The sequence below is a fragment of the Pantherophis guttatus genome, chromosome 8 (assembly GCF_059756535.1).
Source record: "Pantherophis guttatus breed Tessera chromosome 8, ASM5975653v1, whole genome shotgun sequence".
NCBI lineage: Eukaryota > Metazoa > Chordata > Lepidosauria > Squamata > Colubridae > Pantherophis > Pantherophis guttatus.
In genome coordinates, this window is record NC_142070.1 from 60,635,679 (window position 1) to 60,649,255 (window position 13,577).

The 13,577-nt window shown below is 38.4% G+C and overlaps 1 protein-coding gene and 1 long non-coding RNA gene across 2 annotated transcripts in view; one reads left to right on the top strand and one right to left on the bottom strand.

Annotated features, from left to right (window-relative positions):
- Positions 1 to 13,577, top strand: part of LOC132711541 (uncharacterized) — a 191,925-nt gene that overhangs the window by 84,426 nt on the left and 93,922 nt on the right. The gene's annotated exons all lie outside the window — the stretch shown is intronic.
- Positions 1 to 13,577, bottom strand: part of LOC117674733 (uncharacterized) — a 46,270-nt gene that overhangs the window by 10,516 nt on the left and 22,177 nt on the right. The window contains exon 2 of the long non-coding RNA XR_004593968.3: positions 12,573 to 12,672. This is a non-coding gene — a long non-coding RNA (uncharacterized LOC117674733). The remainder of the gene's footprint in view (positions 1 to 12,572; positions 12,673 to 13,577) is intronic.

Consider the following 13,577-nt stretch of genomic DNA (forward strand, 5'->3'; position numbering starts at 1 on the left):
ATAGAAGAATGAGAAATGATATTTTGCAAAAATCTTTTCTTTCTTCTGTGCAAGTGGAGGGAACTCAAATTGGAATTTATAAAGAACTACCGCCAAAGATGTTGAAAGATAGAAAAGATTTTGGTTTTTTAGTAAATGAATTAAAAAAATTACAGATTCCATTTCGGTGGGATGCTCCAACTGGTATAATTTTGAAGTACAATGGAGAAAGATGTCGATTGAATACTGTTGAAAAGGCGGAACATTTTTATTATACTGTTTTTAAAGAGAGATCACCATCCCCACGTACATCTACTGTGTTGGAGATAAAGGAGAGTGATAAGGAGAAGCAACCTCAGCAAGAGCTGGAAGAGCAGCCTAAGCAGGTTGAATCTGAGTTAGTGGAAGTGCAGGGTGCTACAGGAGGTTTTCTGGAGGAGCCCCTGTTAGAATCTTCTCCAATTTTGACTACAAGAGATGTGGCCTTGGACCTAGCTCGCATGGCTGAAGCCAAAGATCAGCGCATAACTCGAGCAGTTTCTAAACAACTCAAAGAAAAACAATTACAGGAAAGAGCTAAGGCACAACAATACAAAAAAGGAGTCAAAAGTACTATACAAGAAAGTGAAGCCATGGGGGGAGCAAAGCCGAAGGTCTCGGAAGATATTTGGCAATTCTGCTCGTCGCTTCAAAAAGGTATACATGACGGTTAAGTTTTTATCTTGGAATGTGAATGGATTGAACTCACCACAGAAAAGGAAGAAGATATTTACATATTTGAGACAATTTAATAATGATATAATTTGCTTACAAGAAACTCATGTCAGAACACAAGATCAAAAATATTTGATAAATTCAAAATTAGGAACACATTTTATAGCTTCAAATTTGGAAAAAAAGAATGGTGTGGTTATATAAATAAAAGACTATCAGTTAAAATTATAGAAGCAGATGAAGGTGGTAGGTTTATAGCAATTGAACTGCAGACTGTATATGGCCAAATTCTTGTGACTGGAATTTATGCTCCTAATCAACAACAGGATCATTTTTACAAAACTTTGCATACCAAAATATTGCAATGGGATTACAGATCTATTTTGATTATGGGAGATTGGAATGGAGTAATTGATTCCAAATTAGATAAAAAGAGTCTGGTGAAGTCAAGGATCAGACTACCACAAACCTTTTTTGATATGAAAGAAGATTTGGAATTAAAAGATGTATGGAGAATACATAACTTAAAAGATTTGGACTATACTTTTTTCTCTGATAGACATAGATCTTTTTCTAGGATTGATTTTATTTTATTATCAAATGACTTACTTGTTAAAACAAAAAGAACTAAGATTTTTCCAAGAACTCTATCCGATCATAGTCCAGTATGGATAGAAATTGAGACTGGAAAGACTGAGAGAAGATCATGGAGATTAAATGAAAATTGGTTCAGATACGAAAAAAACATAACAGAACTTAAAAAACAGATTAAATAATTTTTTGAAATAAATTTGAACAAGGGTACCCCAATGGAAATTGTGTGGGATGCAAGTAAAGCGTACATGAGAGGGGTACTCATTCATATGAACTCCAAACATAAACTGAATCGACAAAAGAAAAGATTTGAATTGGAAGTAGAAATAAAGAATAAAGAACAGTTACTTATTAAAAATCCAACAGACGAAAGAATAAGTGGTGCTATAAAACTTTTGAAAGATCAATTCCAAATGTTTATGGCGGAACAAGCTACAACAAATTTACAATATGCGAAGCATAATACATTTTGCAATGCCAATAAACCGGGCAGATGGTTGGCCTATACATTAAGGAAGAAGCAGAATATGCGGACTATTGATAGTATTGATATTGGAGGGAAAGAAATTTTCCAACAAAAATTAATTAAAGAAGCTTTTGTAGATTATTACACCAAATTATATGCTAAAGATGACATACAGAATGGACTTATAGAAAAATATTTAGAAAATAAAAGAGTTACAAAAATTACCAAACAACAAAAGGAAAGAATGAATCACCCTATAACAGTTGAGGAGATAATTGTAACAATTAAACAATTGAAAACAGCTAAAGCTCCTGGAACTGATGGCTTGACTGCAGTGTATTATAAAACTTTGCAAGCAGAAATGATGGAACAACTCAGAGACTTGTTTTGTAATATACAACAAGGGGGTAAAATACCCCCATCATGGAAAACAGCTTATATTTCTTTGATACCAAAAGAGCAAGTAGGTCCTAAAAAACCTGAGAACTATAGACCAATATCTCTTCTGAATAATGACTATAAAATTTATGCAAAAGTATTAGCCAACAGGTTGATGCCAGTAATTCAAGAGGTGATTCATGATAATCAAGCAGGATTTATAGAAGGCAGATATATGAAGGACAATGTAAGGCAAGTTATAGATTTATTGGAATATCTTGAGAAGTATAAACAGATCCCTGCAGTGCTGGTTTTCCTGGATGCGGAGAAGGCCTTTGATAGAGTGGACTGGAATTTTCTATTAAAGACTTTTAAAAAGATGGACTTTGGGGATCAATTTATACAGGCGGTTTCAGCAATTTATCAAGAACAAAAGGCACAGATTATTGTTAATGGAAGTTTGACAACAGATTTTAATATTGAGAAAGGAACAAGACAAGGTTGTCCGTTATCCCCATTGTTATTTATTTTAACACTAGAAGTCTTGTTGAATGCAATACGGGATTCGAGTACCTTGAAAGGAATAGTGATAAGGCAAGAGGACTACAGAATAAGGGCATTTGCAGATGATCTGGTTGTTACCCTAACACAGCCGATGGAATCAATAATCCAGATGAAAGACATTATAAAAGACTATGGTACAGTATCAGGATTTAGATTGAATCAGAAAAAAACTAAGATGATAGTTAAAAATATGACACAAGATCGAAAACACGAACTTGAAAGGAGGGCAGGTTTTGAGATTGTACCAAAGGTTAAATATCTAGGAGTTCAGGTTGCAGAATCGAATATGAAATTGTTTCAAAATAATTATGAGGTGTTGTGGCGAGATGTTCAGAAAGATATGGAGACTTGGAAAAAACTGCAGCTGTCTTTACTTGGAAGAATAGCAGCAGTTAAGATGAACATTTTGCCAAGATTTCTTTTTTTGTTTCAAATGATTCTGGTGCTTAAAAGTGATAAACAATTGAAAGAATGGCAAAGAGGATTGAATAAGTTTGTCTGGAACGAGAAAAAACCAAGAGTGAAACTGAAAATCAAGATGTTCCAGAAAGGGGAGGTCTTAAACTTCCAAACCTACAGTTATATTATGAAGCAGCAGCTTTGACTCAAGCAAGCGATTGGTTTGGAAGGAAAAAGACTGGAATATTGAATATAGAAAGTTTTAACCTTGAATTTGGGTGGCATGCTTACTTATTTTATGAAGATAAAGTGGATAAAGTATTTAAAAGCCATATACTTAGAGATTCCTTGATGAGAGTTTGGAAGAAGCACCGATTCAAATGGGATTATAAAATACCGTTATGGCTGGATCTTGGTCATATTATGTGGAATACAAATATAATGTCACTCGGGGGGTTTTTATATAAAGAAGTTCTTTTTATAGATGCGGGCAGATGGCAACTGAAGACATTAGAGACACTGTTGGACGAAGGGATTAATCTAACTTGGTTACAGTATAATCAACTTCAACCGAGATGGAAAGAGGACCAAAAAACTGGTATTATGCTGCATGAGGAAGAATTGGTTAGACATATAAAAGAGAAAGCTCCAATGCATATTAAAAGGTTATACAATGTTTTGTTAGAAAGGGATTCAGAAACTGAATTGGTTAAAGACTGTATGATTAAGTGGGCACAAAATTTTGCAGAACCAGTGATGTTGGAAACATGGGAAAAAATATGGGTTCAGAATGTTAAATTTACACAATCGCAGAATCTGAGGGAAAATTTTTATAAAATGTTTTATAGACGGCATTTAGATCCCAAGAAATTGTCGTGTATGTACCCTAATGTTCAGCCAAAATGTTGGAGATGTGATTGTTTAGATGCCACATATTATCATGTTTGGTGGACCTGTAAGAAAGTTAAGGCTTTTTGGATAAAAATATGGTGGGTTATGCAGAATGTTTTGAAGAAAAAAATTCAATTTTCTCCACAATTGTTTTTACTGGGTATAGTAAAGGGTTTTACATTGGATGAAATTAAGTTGATATTGTATATGATAACAGCAGCGAGATTATTGATAGGTAAATACTGGAAAAATGAAGTTTTGCCCACTATTGAAGAATGGATTTTGAAGATGGCCAGCTTTGCAGAGATGGTGAAGATTTCAGCATATCTAAAAGATCGCTCACAAGAGACTTATGAATGAGAATGGAAAAAATGGATAGATTATGTGCAGAACAAATATCAAACCAGGAAGTATCAAATAGCTTTTCATTGAAAGTATTATATAAAAATAGAAATATTTGAATTTTGTTAAGATGAAAAATTATATGGGGGTTTGAGGGGTTCAGGTTTTATAAAAAGGGGATTTTGATGGGATTATATTCTGTGGAAGTCAGGGGGGAGGGTTAGGGGGGGTTGGGAGGGTTAGGTTGGGGTGTTTGGGGTGGGTTGGGGGGGAAAATGGGGTGAAAATGTAATTGTAAAACTTCTGTAATAAAAAAAAAACATTATAAACTCCCTCCAAAACCTCCCCATGAATTGCACCCCCCGGTCCGAGATGATTCTTTTTGGCACCCCATGCAGGCAATAGATGTGCTGCAGGAAAAGCTTGCCCAGCTTCTGGGCAGAAAGTAGAATCAAGCAGGCTATGAAGTGAGCTCATTTTGAAAACAAATTGATTACTGTCCAAATTACAATATTCCCCCCAATCTCTGGAAGTTCCATAATAAAGTCTATCACAATCTCTTCCCAGGGCTGGGTTGGCTCTGCCACTTGTTGCAACAACCCTGGTCTCTTTCCTGGTCTCTTTTTCATAGCTGCACACATTGTACAGCTCTTTACATAGATCTCTATGTCCTGTTTCATCCATGGCCATCAGAATTGTCATTTGGCCAGGTGAAGAGTTGTTAGGACTCTGAAATGGCCAGCCTACTTTGTATCGTGGCTCCACTGCAAGACTTGCACTCACATGCTGCTCGGGACGTATAGTTTGTCTCCCTTCCATGCCAATCCTTCTCGAGGTCAACTCCCTTTGGTGGACCCCAAACCAAGCATCCATCAACAGCGCCCTCTTCACCTGTTGCATCAATGTGTCATCCAGGCTCAGTTGCTCCTTCCTCGCCTGCTGTCTGGTGGTTGCCTGTGCAGCTCGTTGTTTTGTGGGGAAGATGGTGTTGACTACTTCTCTTGATTGCTTTTGTATTGTGGCAATTGGGACAAGGTGTTGGCTAAGAAGTTTTTCCCCCCTGGGATGTACTTCAGATCAAACTCAAAGCTGTTGAAATATTGCGCCCACTGGACTTGTTTGGGAGAGTGTTTTTGGAGACTCCTTACCATATCCGAAAAATATGGTAGTTTACTTGAAATTAAAAAGGATGTTTTTCTAAAAAAATCAAATTTCTGAAAAATCTTCTAAAAATGTAAATATTCATTGATGTTAATAGAAAAACAAAAAGAAGGAAAAACCTGTGCTGTTTATATTGAAAAGTTTATATTGAAAAGAGTACATTTGATATAAGACAAAGGAAGTTGCTGTGAACAAAGGGAAGAGCTGCTTTCTTTCTAACAAAAGATGCCAATAATCTAATAGATATGCTATTCAGCTGAACTTGTGATTGCTGGGTGGCTCCTGGGTTGTGGGGCTGGGGTCCTGGGCTGGGCTGGGGTCTGGCTGCAGAGCAGGGCTGGGCTCCTGGGCCAACTGGGCTCCTTGGTGGGTTCCTGGGCTGCTGGACTGGGTCAATGGTTCACTTCTGCTCAGTGCCATCATTCAGCTGGTCTCCTGGTCTGTTGGGTCTGGGTTGATGGTTCACCTCCACTTAGTGCTGTCACTCTGCTGGGCTCTCACCTCCGCTGCTCTGCTGGACTCTTGCCTCCACTCAGTTGCCTCAATCTCTGGATTCCTGGGCTGGGCTGCCAGACTGGGCTGTTGGGTTGGGTCTGCTGAGAACTTGCCCCTGAAAACATGTTCTTAAAACTTAGCACAGGTGCCTCTAAATTTGACTTGAATGAAAAAATTAAGAACAATTGAATAGGAAAGAAATAAATCTGGGTTAGGGGTTTATTATTAAATCTGAGTTTATTAAGATTTAATAAAAGATCATACTTCTGATATTTTTATAATTAAATATGCATATTGTTTTATTTTTTATCTAGAACATTAATTTTTCCATTTTGCCTTAAAAGTTCACAGAGCTAATATTAACTAAAGACAATAAAACAGCAGTTTTCTAACATTTTCTAATACTGTAGTACAACCGAGGACAGATTTGATGGACATGAGGTACTGTATCTTAAAGATCAGGGGTGGGATTATAATGTCCTTCAGATGTTTTGGATGTCAAATCACCCAGCTAGAACAGATCAGAAAAAAGACTGTTAAATTTGTAATCCAAGGCAACTGTAGACATTTCATTGACTATTTATTATTTATTAATTAAATTTATATGCCACCCATCTTGCTATCCAAGGTGACTTTGGGCAATTATCCATGAAAAAGAAATTTTGGGAGGCACTTTGAATAATATAGGAAACAGGAAAGAATATTATGCAGCATATACATTTTAGATACTCTTTATTTTATTGACTATGCTAGTAAATGCACTTTGATCATGTAGGGAGGCATATTTCTGAAAAGCATAGGGAAGTTTCACTCTGTACGCTGTGGTTTTCAAAAAACCATTTAAACCAATGGAGATGTATAATGGATTTTGGATCAATCAGCAGTGATGGGTTTATGCATAATTCAGCTTCTCTGAATTATGTGAGTCTTGGTATGCTGAACCTGGGTCATTTTGAATGACAATTTATTTCTTTATTCTCTCCCAGTAATGCAGAAAGAAAAATTATATACCTTATAAGTTGCCATGACAACCCAAATGGCAACTTGTATTCTAAACATAACATTATGTCTTTATTTGATACAGATTTTTTGATACAGTTTGATACAGATCCGGGGGTGCTTTTAAGTCAGAAGTGTAGAATATTTTGAATTAATTCTTTATTGGCCAAGTGTGATTGGACACACAAGGAATTTGTCTTGGTGCATATGCTCTCAGAGTACATAAAAGAAAAGATACATTCATCAAGAATCATCAGGTTCATATTTTGTATAATTTGGGTTTTTTAAAATAATATTAGAGTCATTAACGTTTTCTATTAAAAAGGGGTATATTATCATATCATTCAATTCATTCAAGAGTTACACAGTGCACGTGTTTGTGTGTGTGTATGTAGGTATATATGTATTTTCATGGGTGATCTGTAACTTTTTGTGGCCACTCCTCAAATATTGGAACACTGCTATCATGTTGTTCCTACTCCTTCTTTGTATTAAACTAGACATATGCAATTCCTGAAACCATTCTTCATGTTTTAGCCTCGAGCCCCCTAATTATCTTTGTTGCTCTTTTTTGCACTTTTTCTAGAGTTTTCACATCTTTTTTATATTGTGATGACCAAAACTGGATTCAGTATTCTGTGTGTGCTCTTACTAAGGCTTTATAAAGTGGTACTAATACTTCATGTGAACTTGAATCTATCCCTCTATTAATGCAACCTAGGATTGCATTTTTTGACAGTTGCTGCACACTGCTGGCTCGTATTTAAGTCCAGTAGCACTCCAAGATACCTCTCACAGTTACTGTTACTGAGCCAGCTTTCACATAATCTGTACATTTGGTTTTTCTTGCCTAAGTGTTAAACCTTATTTTTCTCTACACTGAATTTCATTTTGTTACATAGGGCCCGATGTTCAAGTCTGTCTAGATCCATCTGTGTCTTGAGCCTATCTTTTGAGATGTTGGCTATTCCTGATAGCTTGGTCTCATTTGCAATTTTCCCTTCTATTCCCTCATATAAATCTTTTATAAAGATATTGAAGAGTGCTGGGCCTCCACTGTTTCATTTCCTTCATGTAGATGTAGTTCCATTAAGCACTAGATTTGAGTATAGTTTGTTAGCCAGTTACAAAACCATCTGGTGGTGATGCTATCCCACATTTTTCAAGCTTAACAAAAAGTAGGTTGTGGTCTACTTTGTCAAATGCCTTACTGAAATCCAAGTATACTATGTCCACAGCATTTTTCAGGTCCACTAATTTAGTCACTTTGTCAAAGAATTTCTTTGGCATGATCTATTTTTGAGAAACCTTATTGGCTTCTGTTTATAACTTTGCTTGCTTCTAGGAGTTTGAAGATCTGTTCTTTGATTATCTTTTATTTATTTATTTATTAAATTTATATACCGCCCTATTCCTGAGGGACTCAGGGCGGTGAACAGCGAACGATAAAAATACATGTAATACAAACGTTAAAAAAACCAATTAAAATATTCTAAACACTCTGGTCCTAGATAATTCAAGACATCCCAGTTTAAAATCAAATCAAAAGCAATATAAAGGGAAAGTTAGGCCAGGCCGGCCTGCTGAAACAGGAATGTTTTGAGGGCACGGCGGAAAGTGCGCAAATCCGGAATCCTCTGTATCTCTGGGGGGAGCTCGTTCCAGATGGTGGGTGCCCTCACAAAAAAGGCTCTCCCCCTGGGGGCCGCCAGTTGACACTGTTTGGCTGACAGCACCCTGAGAAGCCCCTCTCTATGGGAGCGTACTGGGCAGTGAGAGGCTATTGGTGGCAGAAGGCGGTCTCGTAAGTACCCCGGTCCTAAGCCATGGAGCGCTCTAAAGGTGGTAACTAAGACCTTGAAGTGCACCCGGAAGACCACAGGGAGCCAGTGCAGCTCGCGCAGGAGGGGAGCCACATGGGAGCGCCATGCTGCTCCCATAACTACCCGTGCGGCCGCATTCTGGACCAGCTGGAGCCTCCGGGTGCTCCTCAAGGGGAGCCCCATGTAGAGAGCATTACAGTAGTCCAGGCGTGAAGTGACGAGGGCATGAGTGACCGTATTTAACGAGTCCCGATCCAGAAAGGGACGCAACTGGCGAATCAGGCGAACCTGATAAAAAGACCTCCCGGCCACAGCTGTCAAGTGTTCTTCTAAAGACAGCCGTGAGTCCAAGAGGACGCCTAAGTTGCGAACCCTCTCCGTGGGGGGCAATGACTCATCCCCAATAGTCAGTGATGGCACCAACTGACTATATCGGGACATCGGAAACCACAGCCACTCGGTCTTGGATGGGTTGAGCCTGAGTCTGTTCCTCCCCATCCAGATCCGTACAGCCTCCAGGCACCGGGACATCACTTTAAGGGCATCATTGGGGTGGTCCGGGGTGGAGATGTATAGCTGAGTATCATCAGCATACTGATGATACTTCACCCCAAAACCACAGATGATCTCACCCAGCGGCTTCACATAAATGTTGAACAGAAGGGGTGAGAGAACCGACCCCTGTGGCACCCCACATACAAGGGGCCTCAGGGTCGACCTCTGCCCCCCTGTCAACACAGACTGCGACCGATCAGAGAGAAAGGAGGAGAACCACCGCAACACGGTGCCCCCCACCCCTAACTGTTCCAACCGGTGCAGCATGATACCATGGTTGATGGTATCAAAAGCTGCTGAGAGGTCTAATAGGACCAGGACAGAGGAGCAACCCCTGTCCCGGGCCCTCCAGAGATCATCTACCAATGCGACCAATGCCGTTTCTGTGCTGTATCCAGGCCTGAAGCCCGACTGGAACGGATCTAGATAAGCCGATTCATCCAAGTACTGAGGAAGCTGTCGCGCTACCACACTCTCAACAACCTTTGCAACGAAGCGAAGGTTGGAGACTGGACGGTAATTAGCCAACACTGCTGGGTCCAGGGAAGGCTTCTTGAGGAGAGGCTTCACCACCGCCTCTTTCAAGGTGGCGGGGAAGGTACCCTCTCTCAAGGAAGCATAATTTCCAGGATCTTCCCAGGTATTGATATCAGACTGATTGTCTGATGTTCCCGGGTTCTATTTTCCCCCTTTTTTTGAAGATGGGTGCCACATCAGCTCTTTTCCAGTCCTCTAGTAGTTTCCCACTGCTCTTGGAGCTTTGAAAGATATGGTTCAATGGTTCTGAGATCATGTCTGTCAGCTCCTTCAGAACTCTGGGATATAATCCATCAAGTCTTGATGATTTGAACTCATCTAGGATGGACAAGTTTTCATTTACCATTTTCTTGCCTATTTTAATTTGTATTTCTTTGTATTTATAATTTGTATTTAATTTGTATGGTTCTCTTTTTGATAGGTAGGGCTATTTTTTCCTTTTGCATGAACAAAGATGGAAAGAATGAATTAAGCAGCTTTGCTTTCTCTCTGCTGCTCATCTACTTCCTTGGCATCTTCTTCCATTAGTGGACCAATTGTTTCCTTGACTTGTTTCTTGTCTTTTACATGTTGAAAGAACCTTGTTTTTATTGTTTTTGACATTTGTTGCAAGTCTTACTTCATTCTGAGCCTTAGCTTTCCTAACTTCATCTTTGCAGATTCAGGCTATATGCTAGTGTTCTGCCTTAGTGATGTATCCCTCTTTCTATTTGTTATACTTATCCTTTTTGTCTTTCAGTTTATGATAGAGTTCTTTGTGTTGGTTTCTTCTTGGATTTTTTATTTTTTTTCCCCCGTGGTATTGTACTGGACTGGGCTTTTATGTTCATATTTTTCAGAATTTCCCAAGCTTCTTGAGTTGCTTTCCTCTTTAAAATTTTCATCCATGGAATCCTTCTCAAGCTGTCTCTATGTTTGTTGAAATCAGCTCTTTTAAAGTCTAAGATACTGGTTTGATTATGTTATGTTGCTTGTGCCCGCATTATATTGAATTCTAATATGACATGGTCACTCTCTGTTAATAAAAATTAGGTCCAGTATAGTTGTCCCTCTAGTTCCCTCTACCTCTTGTATGACAAAATTGTCAGCTAGCTTGGTCAGGAACCTGACCTTGATGCAGAGTTTTTCTTCCAGTTGGTATCAGGGACTGGTAGTATACACCTATGGCAATGTCATTCTTTTTTTCCTATGCATTTTAGGAAGCCTTTCTCCTTGGTTTTAGGCATTTCTGTAGAGATGTAGTGTTCTCTTACATATAATGCAGCTCCACCTCCTCTTTTGTTAGGCCTGTTTCTTTTAACAGTTTATATCTTCTATCAGTACATTCCAGTCATGAGTTTCATCCCACTAAGTTTTGGTAATGGCAACATATCTTACCTGCCCTCATGTATTAGTAGTTCAAGTTCACCCTCTTTGTCCCCAAACTTTGAATGTTGGTGTATAGATAGGCATTTAGTCCTTTATGGCTTATGAGCATGGATATGCTTCTTACATCTCCTTGTGTGCATCTGAGTTTTTCTTCCTTCCCATCAATCTCTATCTCTTTGTTTGATTAGTTGTCTTGGGGTTTATAATAAAATGAGGATAGAAGAAAAACTCTGATTTAGAGCATAGAAAATGAGGAACATACAGAACAAGAATTGTAGCCATAATAGCTGCTTCATCCAGAAAAATAGAAATATAAAATAAAGGAAATGGGTGATACAATACCAGTTACTGTATCATCATCATCATCACCATCCTGTTTTCTGGGTACTTTGCTAGTTCAGATGCTACTGCTTAAAGCAACTTGCCACCTTAAATTGTTATCAGTTGCATGGAATATCATAGCTCTTAGACAAGCCAAGGTTTTGCTGGAGTTAACACTTCCTATGCCCTTTCCAATATGCTATTTTATCTTCTATTTTTTTCAATTTACTCTTTAGCATCTGTGTAGTGCACTCTTTTGAGATTTGATCCCTCCCCCCTTTTTTCCTGTTTTCTGTATGAACATGCAAGAGAGGGTGAGGCAAAAAACCCCCATGTAGTTAACAGAGAAAGAACAAGAGCAACATCTGCATTTGATTCTTTTCTGATAAAGTTTTACACCCATCCATTCCATTCCATCCACTGATTGATGATTCTTGTGCATTAGGGGTTTTTAATAGGTTAATGATTCTTGCTTGAAGGGTTTAGCTCAATGTTTCTCAAACTTGGCAACTTTAAGCTGTGTGAACATGCTGGCTGGGGAATTCTGGAAAATCTTAAAGTTGCCAAAGGTTGCCAAGACTTGCACTGATTGCAGAGTTCATAGAAGAAAGTAGTCTTTCTCCACATAATGTTATTTACTGGATGGAGAAAAGGGGTGTTAAAGATTTCTGGGTTCTTCTTTTATACAGAGATCATTGTTAGCCTTTGAAAGATATGAGTAATGTCCAGATCTCAAACTCCTTTTAGCTTATCATGTATTTGTAGAAGAAACTAAATTATGTATTATGTTGCATACCATCTGATTGATTTCAGAAGCATCAACTTTTATGATATTAAATAAACCAATCAAACGTGCCTGCAAGGGGGCAGCTGATTTGAATCTAATAATTGGATGGTACAACAAAAGGACAAATGAGTTTTTGTTTTATAACAGGGTATGTACATGTCATTTGTCTCACATCAGAAAAAAAATAATTACTACTCACCTCTATCATTCACATGAATTATGTATTATCCCACAGGATAGTTTGGGACACATGTTTCTGTTTTCTTTGAATTGTTGTAATGCATAGAATTCTCTTTAATCTGAAATAAAATAAAATTCTAAAAAGGATGGTCCTCCAGTTTTAAAATCAATTCTTTGTTGCAAATAACAATAGCTCAATAGGCACACTTAATAGCTAATAAAGAGTAGATGGAAACAGAATCTAAACAGCAGCCAAAAAAGCTAGTACAATCCTGGGTTGTATAAACAGAGGCATAGAATCAAGAGCAACTAAGATGATCAAAAGCCTGCAGACTAAAACATATGAAGAACCTGTTAGGTTCAGCTTGTAGCTTACTCCTAACTTGTTGGTCAGGCAATATATCTGTTTCTTTAAGAAACAACTGAGCCACGTAATCAGGGTTTGCTGAACCCTGTAATTAGGCTACAGTGCATAAATAAGCAGCGCAGAGAAGCGTTCCTTCTTCCTGAATGATCCTGTTGCTTCCTGCGTCTTTCTGCTGATTGTTATATGGTACTGTATACCAAGAGTTACTAAAGTCTGTTTGCTTCGGTAAGGGAAGATACTTACTGGACTGATATTACTGTTTATGACCTTGGACTGTTTTACCTACACCGAGACTGCTTCTTATCTTGTATATAAAGTATTTTTCTCACACGAGCTGTACGTTTATCTCCTTCCCTGTGTGTTTCTGCTCTGCTCGTTGCACAAGCAACAAATACTTTTTACACACACCCTAACATTGGTTATGGGCCCAGAACATTCCAGGGCTCTTTAATTTGTTTTTGCGGAAGTGAGAAGTGCAGGCAGTGGGTGTAGTAGTCAAGATGATGGCTTTTGAGCAAGGTACAAGTTATTCTACCATAACCCGGTTGGATGGTACAAACTATGTTACCTGGTCCACAAAATGCTGTCTACTTTTGCGAAAAGAAGGACTGTGGGACATGATTAATAATCCACTGGACATAACTGCATTGAATGCTG